Source organism: Capra hircus, chromosome 5 (genome assembly GCF_001704415.2).
Source record: "Capra hircus breed San Clemente chromosome 5, ASM170441v1, whole genome shotgun sequence".
Taxonomy (NCBI): Eukaryota; Metazoa; Chordata; class Mammalia; order Artiodactyla; family Bovidae; genus Capra; species Capra hircus.
In genome coordinates, this window is record NC_030812.1 from 43,482,349 (window position 1) to 43,491,207 (window position 8,859).

The window sequence follows — 8,859 nt, forward strand, 5'->3', positions numbered from 1 at the left end:
ATCTGAGTTGCTCCTTGAAATATGCTGTAGGTATTCACGTAAAACTTGACAAATTCAAATTCAATGAGGTGAGAATGACAATACAACCCCTATAGGGTAATCGAAGGGTAGACTGTAAGCCAAACCTTGAATATGCATAAATATGTTGAATGAGTACTCTTCCCTATCTCCTGGTTCTGTTTAACCAAGATTTTAGATTTCACAGAGCCATAATCTTAAAAAAAAAAAAAAAAAGGGTGGAGTGGGGTGGGGGTGGTTACTTTTATTCTGCCAAAGACATTTAAAAAGAAAATAACTACCAATTACTATCACCATTATTTCATTTAAAAAATTAATATGCTGATACCAAAAATGGTAAAAGATAATTTTAGAAAAACATATTATCTTCTAAATTCAATAAATGTAGCTTTCTGAGAAGTTCATTCATTCTCATTTCACTTCAGACAAGTGACAACTCTGTGGTGGACTGACACCACTCCACGGTCCAGCACCTGGGAACCACAGGTCTAAGCAGTTAACCTCCACTTGGAAAAAGAAAGCAATGGTAGGACATGCCCAAACCAAATATTAACCTATTCAATAATGAGGAAATCGAGGCTTTCTTCATTGGAGGGGTTTAGAGGCTCTCCCAAGAGCACAGACCAAGAATTCTGACATTAGTTCAGTTCAGTTCAGTCGCTCAGTCGTGTCCGACCCTTTGCGACCCCATGGACTGCAGCATGCCAGGCCTCCCTGTCCATCACCAACTCCCAGAGTTTATGCAAACTCATGACATAGGTCTGTCTAATTCCAGAGTCCGAGTTCCTAATCACTATGCTAAATTTCCTCTAATATTCTTCCAGTGGTTTAAAAAAAAAAAAAATCCATCCTAATCCAGTCACCTTTGTGACCAGCGACAACCGAGGAATTTCCCAGACAGCTGGCAGGAGTGAGAGGTGTACTCCCTGGCCATCGCTCAGACTGAAGCTAAATGGAACTCCTGACCTTTGCCTTATTAATACCAGGCTCACTGCAACTAAGCTACCCAGCCCAGACAAAGCACACACAAACCCCACTGCCTCCAACAACACTGACACAGGACTCAGGATGTTCCCAAGTGCCTGTGACAAGAGTGAAAAACATATTCCTAAAAAACAAAAGGAATATACTAATTCTCAAGAAGGAAATAAACACTTCCATAATAATTTAATCTAAAAATAATCAACTTGCCCTCAAAAAGTTACAACTCTAAGCCTCATTCTGCAAATAACTACCATTTTTTTACACACCGATATACAGGTTCCCTTAAATATTTAAACAGGAAACCACAGGAAATTTTATGCATCTATATAGTTCTTACATACTTTCTAAATTAAAATGTATAGTTTTTAATATATGTATCATTATATGGTAAGTGTCTTATCATTCTCTCTAAAATAATCCAAACATTAGAGACAAAACTACTCATGTTAATCAAAAGTACTTACAAAAGGGAGTTGGAAGAAAAATATGCAATTAAATACCATTTTCTACGAAAGGCACTGCTAGCAGCCAGTAGTAATCTGAGGGACAAAAATTGTCTTTGAATAATCAGAAATTAATGATATTGAAACCAAAATTGAAAGTCATACATATAAAGAGAATACAATGACAGAGAATCCAAATCCTCACATATCACTTGCCAACAAATGTCCAAAAGAAACGACCAAACAGCTCTAAAGTAACCAAAGACTGACATTGAACCAAATGAGTCTGAAACAGTCCCTCCTCCCTGAGATAGAGTAATGATAGCACAGTATTCTTAGGAGTACAGCAAGAAAGTTGTTTCCCAATCAGATTTTCAATGATCAGATTCTTTCTACGCCATTTGAGTCTACAATGTGAGGGAGCAGTACACAGACTACCAAAATTTTTACTCACTGCATAAAACTATCTATCTAGTGTTTTTTCCTTCTGTTTTAAACAGATGCCATCTAAAATAAAGGGTTCTCTTTTTTTTTTGGTCTAGACTCTCCCTTGACTCTTTCATCTTCTTAAACAGATTCAACGAATACATCTATTTATATTATTCTCTACACCAATGTTTAATATATGCCTGGCACTGACCTCTCTCATGAACTCCAAACCCATATTTTCAAAGAATTCTGACTATTTTCAGTGTTTGTTAAGTATATAAAAAACTCACTATACTAAAAACTGATCTCACTATGCACCTCCTTGCCCATATTTTTAGTAATACCACCAGTGCCGTCACCTACAATCAAAATGAGTGTAATCTTCAGCCTCCAATTCCTCCAAATCTTTCTCAACAATCCCTACTCCCGCCCACCTACCTAAATCATGATACCCTCACTGCCTTTTCCTATTATTTATATTCTCTTGAAAATTGGCTTTATACAACAAATCATTCTACATGCTACACTATTAAACCTTGGTAGTTTCTCATTACCTCCCAAATACTCTGAAATACAGCATTTAAACATGCTCTACAATCTAGCCCCAATTTATATTTCAAACCTCATCTCTTATTCCCCAAAATGAACCCTATATCCTAGGTAAGCTGGTCTACATACTTTCCTCTGAGTACATAATGAACTTTCCCACCTCCATACTTGTGCTCACATCATTCCCTTTATTTAAAAAGCCTTCTTCATCCACCTACTTCCAGCCCCTAAATTTTTGTCTTAGAAAAGTCTTACCCTCTGTAATGTTGAACTCAGGCTGCTGGTTTATTGGGATTAGCATGTTGTAGCAAAAACACACAGGTTTTGGCCCAAGACAGACTTGTATTCAAACTAGGGCTCAGTTACCTGCTACTACAGAGTCCAGATAAGTCACTTAAGTATCAGTGACCTCATTATTAAGAAATATGCTCAGATATTGTTGTGAAGCTTAGAAAAGGTATGTAAAGCAACTAGCACAGAGCCTGGTATGCATGAAATGCTCAATAAATAACAGCTTCAGAGCTAACTTTAAAAGCATTACTATACCTCTACCACCTTCCATTTTACTCTAGATAAAAATGAACCCATTTTCCTTTCGTACAACTCCAAACTTAGGTCAAACCACTCACATAGGAAGTATTTATTTTTATATGCTGTAAATTATTATACAAATATATGACATCTCCTAGATTTCAAATTCCTTAAGACTCAAGACTTAATCTTTGCATCCTCTAATGCCTAGCAGTGGTTTTCATGAAGCACAAAGCACTCACCTCCAATTAGGAAAAAAAATGTAATATGCCTAAATATTTAATACGCTCTTCATGACTTCTGACACACCTTAGAAAATTACTGCCAAAACATGAAGCTTAGTTGTTATGGCTGTATCTTTTCTTGCTCCTACATGGTTGCCTAACAAAGTTTGATGCCTAACACGGCAATATCTGTTGAACTGACTTGAATAATATAATTTCCAATGCAAATGTTCAGTATCTGCTGAATTAACGTGAGCATAATTAAATTTACTTTGGGCAGCTGATTTTTCCTTTTTCTATTCTTACAATTCTTGAAATCTTTGCCTTCAAAACACACTATCACACCTTCAGTACGAATTTATAACCGTATCTAACCTGACTCCTTTTCCAGATCCTCTCAATTTCAATATCCCAAGCACTTCAAATAGCTGAGAATCTACAGTTTCTATCTAAATCTAAAAGTTGGGCAACTAGTCTTCACTCCACAATCTTTTGCAGGGACTTTAAAAATCATCCACCCTTTACCTGTAGAAGATCAGCAATGGTGAAATCAATTTTCTTGTGCATAAGACAGCTCCCTGAATAGTCACTTCAGTCTATTTTCTCTAATTCATGAGATTACTCCCTTCCGGTGGTGGAAGAATGAGATAAGTACTCCCAAAAAAACTAGAGCATAAGTCCTAATACAAGCACAAGATGAGAAGTACAGGAAAGTGTCGCTGGTTTCACAAAGGTGGTGAGCATATGCTCTACACTGCAAAAGTAATGGTTATCTGCTGGCAGTCAAAATCAACAGTAACTGTATTCCTTTATGACCATAATTTTAAAATCACTAGTAAATGTGGGAAATCATATTTCCTACAAACCTTTCGGGTGCTGTTTATTACCTAAAACCTGTTCGCTAAAAACAACGACCTACATCACTTTCTCCTCTACGAAAGACTCAATTTATCTGAAGTAAACATCTAATATTATAAAACAACAGCAAAAAACAACAACAACAAAAACACCTCTGGCCACCTGTGTGAACCTCTGCATTGCAGCAACAGCTGTAACAGTCTAAGGAATCTCCTTGGAGTTACAGGGCACAATTTTTCTTTAAAAGTTAAGAAAAATGACAATTCCAAACATGAAGGTAAACAAACTTTAAGAAAGGGAGGGTATAATAATTCTCCAACCCTACGCAGTCAATTCTTACAACAACCGCAGACTGAACTCACCAAACCACTTTGACTTCAGATAGCCACAGAAATTAGGAGTGCCGATTAGAGAGTAGCATCATTCCTAACGTCGGCGGAGAAAATAAGGGAACTTACCTGAACTCCTGATTTTCCTCAAGCAAGTTTGTTGTTTTAAGAAGTGACTTCAACAAGAGCTTGAGTAAGCTTTCCAGTGAGTAAAGATCATGGGAGGCATGCTGGTGCCACACTGCCCTACGCCTCCAACACCGGTCCCAAGCGCAGTCCAAACCGATCCTGAGCAACCCCTACACCAGTCTAGACGGAAAGCCTTGCAGAAGATCTCTGGTGTCTACACACGCATCGCCCCGCCCTGGGACCGAAGAGACGACACTCCTGGGACCCCAGCTAATTACTGAGCCGGACGACAGACCTAGAGATCGCCAAAGTCAACTACAGCCCACGATTGAGTCTGACGTCCAGATTCCCAGCCCCGGGTCGGACACAGAAAAACCAAATCCCAGAGACAGCGCGAGGATATAGGGGAGCAGAAATGAGGGGGCTGGATGGACAGAGGCCCAGCCCATTCTTAACTCTCCCAACAGCAACAACAGCTCCGGGAACCCACTCCCTGGCTCCGCCCCGCCCACCCCACGGCCCCCACCGCCCGCTCCTTCCAGTCCCCCGGGCTCGGCGAAAACGGCGGCGGTCGACAACCCCCTTTCTCGAACCCCGACAGCCCAGCCCGCAGCCTGGAGCCCAGAGCGGGTAGCGGGGGCCCGAGAGCGCCAGCCCCGACGCGGCCCGCGGCCGTCGCAGTTCACTCCCCCGGCCACTCACCGTCGGCCCGGGAGGTGAGAGGGGCCAAGGCGCGGGTCGACCGGCGCTAAACCCTGGGCTCCCACACGGATAGGAGCCCCTCCTCAGAGCCGACCAAGCCTCAGCGGCTGTGCCTACAAGGCCTCTCTACGGCCCGAACCCTAGAAAAGCACTTCCGGGGGAGCGGGGGAGGGAAGGGTTTTGGCACCGGAACTGCTCGCGGGCTGGAGCTGCCAGGGCCTCCCAAGCGGGACGGGGCGGGGCCTCTGCCGCCGGCGCCCGCAAAGCCGCCCCCGGGCTCCTTGCTAACCCTTGCTGCCCCGCGGCTCCGCCTTTCCCCAAACTCCGGGTGAATCGTTTACAGCTCTTCGACGTGTTCTACTCAGGCCACCTGATTTTACAGAGGAGAAAACTGAGGCTCAGAAGATTTAGGTGCCAAGGTCCAGCGCCTTCACCCGCCTTCCGACCCTCTCCAGTATTCTTACCCCCCCACTTTGCCTCCTTTAAAAATACTACTAAACATTTATTTGCGTGGTAGACACTGTATTAAGCTTTTGGGTGCTTAGCTTAGTTAATCGTCCTTAAATCCCTTGAGGTTGGTGCTATCCTTAACTTCTGGCAGAGGAGGATACCGGTCTAAATAGACCAAACCCGATACCGCAAACATTAGTTCTTGATTTTATTTTAACTCCTGTTGTGTATAAATTTCACCCATCCCTAACACGAGTTTTAAGTTCTTTGAGGACAGGAATCAAATTATATTCCTTTATTGCATCACTTGAGGCCAAGAACTGGGAAACTGGAAGCTTACTGCCTGGGTCCTGTTCTTTTATACTTTTATTTTTTCACCCTGGGCAAGTTACTTTACCTGTCTAGGACCGTTTTCCTCCTTTGTGATATGTTTTATATAGTTGCTGTGTATGTGTGTTTGCATGTGCACACACGCACACATATATAATCATCTCTGGATTGTTAGAGGAACTCAAAATGAAAATGCTGTGTGCTAAGTTGCTTCAGTTGTGTCCGACTCTCTGCAACGCTATGGACGGTAGCCCACCAGGCTCCTCTGTCCATGGCATTCTTCAGGCAAGAATACTGGAGTGGGTTGTCATGCCCTCTTCTAGGGGATCTTGCCGACCCAGGGATGGAACTGGCGTCTCCTGCATTGGCAGCCAGATTCTTTACCACTAGCACCACCTGGTCTGGGTAAAAACCAACCATTCTCATACCTTGTCACTAATAGGAACAGTTTTTCCTCCAGTGGAATCACTCTAGAAGGAGGTAATTTGGAAAACTACAGATTACTCATAGGTGTTTGAAAAGGTTAGTGAAGGAAATAAGGAAATAAAAGAGTAGAGGGCTTCCCAAGAGTACCGGTGGTAAAGAATCCCCCTGCAATGCCAGAGACATGGGTTTAATCCCTGGGTCAGGAAGATCCCCTGGAGAAGGAAATGGCAACCCACTTCAGTATTCTTGCCTGGAAAATCCCATGGGCAGAGGAGCCTGGCAGGCTGCAGTCCATAGGGTCGTGGAAGAGTCGGTGGTGACTTAGGGACTAAACAACAGAGGGTTTTGCAATGGGAAAAATGAAGGTAGGTGAGCCAAACAATGTCCTGGGACCAGCCTGGGTACTTGTGACACTGTGAGCTGAGACAGTTCGAGGACCCAGAGTCAGAGGACAGGCATGAAAAGGAGGCGGAAAAAAGGATTCCTCAGCCACAAAATCAGAAAGGCACCAAACATCTGAGGTAGTTTCTGTATTTGAGGCTAGATTCTGGGTCAGGGACTGGCAGGGAGCGCTTAGCATGCATACTATCTGCCAAACAAATTTACAAGCATCTCTTAAAACTGTGGGGGAGGAAGAGGAAGATTTTTTAAATTTTCTACTAAGAAAGTCAGGGGAAATGAAAATAGTTCACAACCTGTTATTACGAATTGAAAGATGCAAACAATGCCTTTGCTTTTGGCTTTTTTTTTTTTTTAACAGTGCTGCCTTATTTTCTTTCTGTGATCACAGAAATGTTTGTAAATACTTCTCTAATGGCCAAATTTATCAGCCTTTCGTGCCTTGGAGTGTGAAGAAGTAAGAAACATAGTCTGGCCTGGCAGGACTCACTACTTTCCACCGAGGGCTTAGAGGGATAGCGAGAGGAACCCTGAATCGCAGACATTGTCAGGCTCCCTGCTGGATGCAGTGGCGCTGCAGGTTTGTCATTGAATCTGGTCATCTAACTAGTAACTGGTGCAGCCAGGATTTGAATGTGAGTCTTCCTCCTCAGCTGCTTTTTCACCACTATGCCAGAGGTTCTCAGTCTTGTGAATGCATCAGAATCACCAAAAGGTCATGTCAAAACACAGAGGGCTGGACCTCACCCCCAGAATTTCACTTAACCATGCTAGTGCTTCTCTGAAGTGTAGTCTCTGGACTACTATCATCAACATCATCTTTGAACTTGTTACAAATGCAAATTATTAGGCCTCACTCCAGACCTTGTAACTGGTGTGGGGCCCATCTGTCTGTGTTCTGACAGGCCTTCTCAGTGGTTCTGATACATTCTCAAGCTTTAGAACCTCTGTACTCCACTATCTTGTCTTCCACAAATCCCCACCCCCCACCTTTTTTTTTTCTAATTATCCCCAACAGAAATAACTCTACTGAAGCAAAAGTTCTTCCCAGTAAATTGAGTGATTTATTTATTTATGTTTTGCTTTCAGTAGGAGAGGAGGCTAGAAAAAAAATTAATAGGATTCTTTTTTGATTACTGTCAATTTGTACTGAAATTTAACCAGATACTACTGGGTTGGAGGTGGAACTAATCTCATTTGCAAACTACTCTGTACAAGGGCTTAACCTGCATTTTCTAAATTGATCTTCACTACCCTACTATGAGGTTTTATGGCCTTAATTGTACAGAAGAGAAAAACTGAGGCTTAGATGAAGTAATTGACTTAAAGGCCACATTCTTATTAAGGGGGAGAAATCAGGGTTGTTCAAACAAAGATCCCTCTAATTCCAAAACTCATGATCTCTCTACTTCGTGGCAGGAGCTTGTGGAACCAAATTCCGCTGTGGGCTTCACCACCCCAACTATGCAACACTGAGTAAGCGATTTAATCTCTATTTCAATTTCTCCATCTCTAAATAATGTTATCATAAATCTCCCCCTTCCACACTGGAATGTTAGAACAAATGAGGAAATAAAAGCATAAGTACTCTGAACTTTTTTGAAGAAAAGCAATAAAAAGACAAGTTATTATAGTGCTAATATGTTTAGCCAAGTGTTGCTACGTGAGCCTGAGCACTGAGTCTTTCGTGGTTATCTCCCGATTCGTACATAAGAGGTTCAAAGATTGTAGCTGATGCCACAGAAAAAGCATTTGACTTCATTTATCAGTATCTACTGGAGGTTAGAGAGGATAACAAAGGAGTATACGTATCTCTCTTAAAAATTACAAGAAATCTCTCACCAGGTTCATAGGCTCCAGGTTGTTGTTACATTGCTGGCCCATCCTCATCCTAAACATCTTTTCTCCAAACCCTTTTCTTTTCCCCATTACAAGCATCCCTCCACCCTCCTGCCTCCACCCGCTAAGCAAAGACTTAAAATTCCTCCCACTTTATTATGTAGAAGGATTTAGCTCTCAATCCTCCTCTCAGACCAGACTCTAGGCCTATCTTTGTTG

The 8,859-nt window shown here is 42.2% G+C and overlaps 1 protein-coding gene across 3 annotated transcripts in view; it reads right to left on the reverse strand.

The window, feature by feature from the left end:
* Positions 1-5,352, reverse strand: part of FRS2 (fibroblast growth factor receptor substrate 2) — a 110,386-nt gene extending 105,034 nt beyond the window's left edge. For all 3 annotated transcript variants that reach the window (XR_001918058.1, XM_018047955.1, XM_018047954.1), the window contains exon 1: positions 5,197-5,352. The gene's annotated coding sequence lies outside the window, so the exon portion shown is untranslated. The remainder of the gene's footprint in view (positions 1-5,196) is intronic.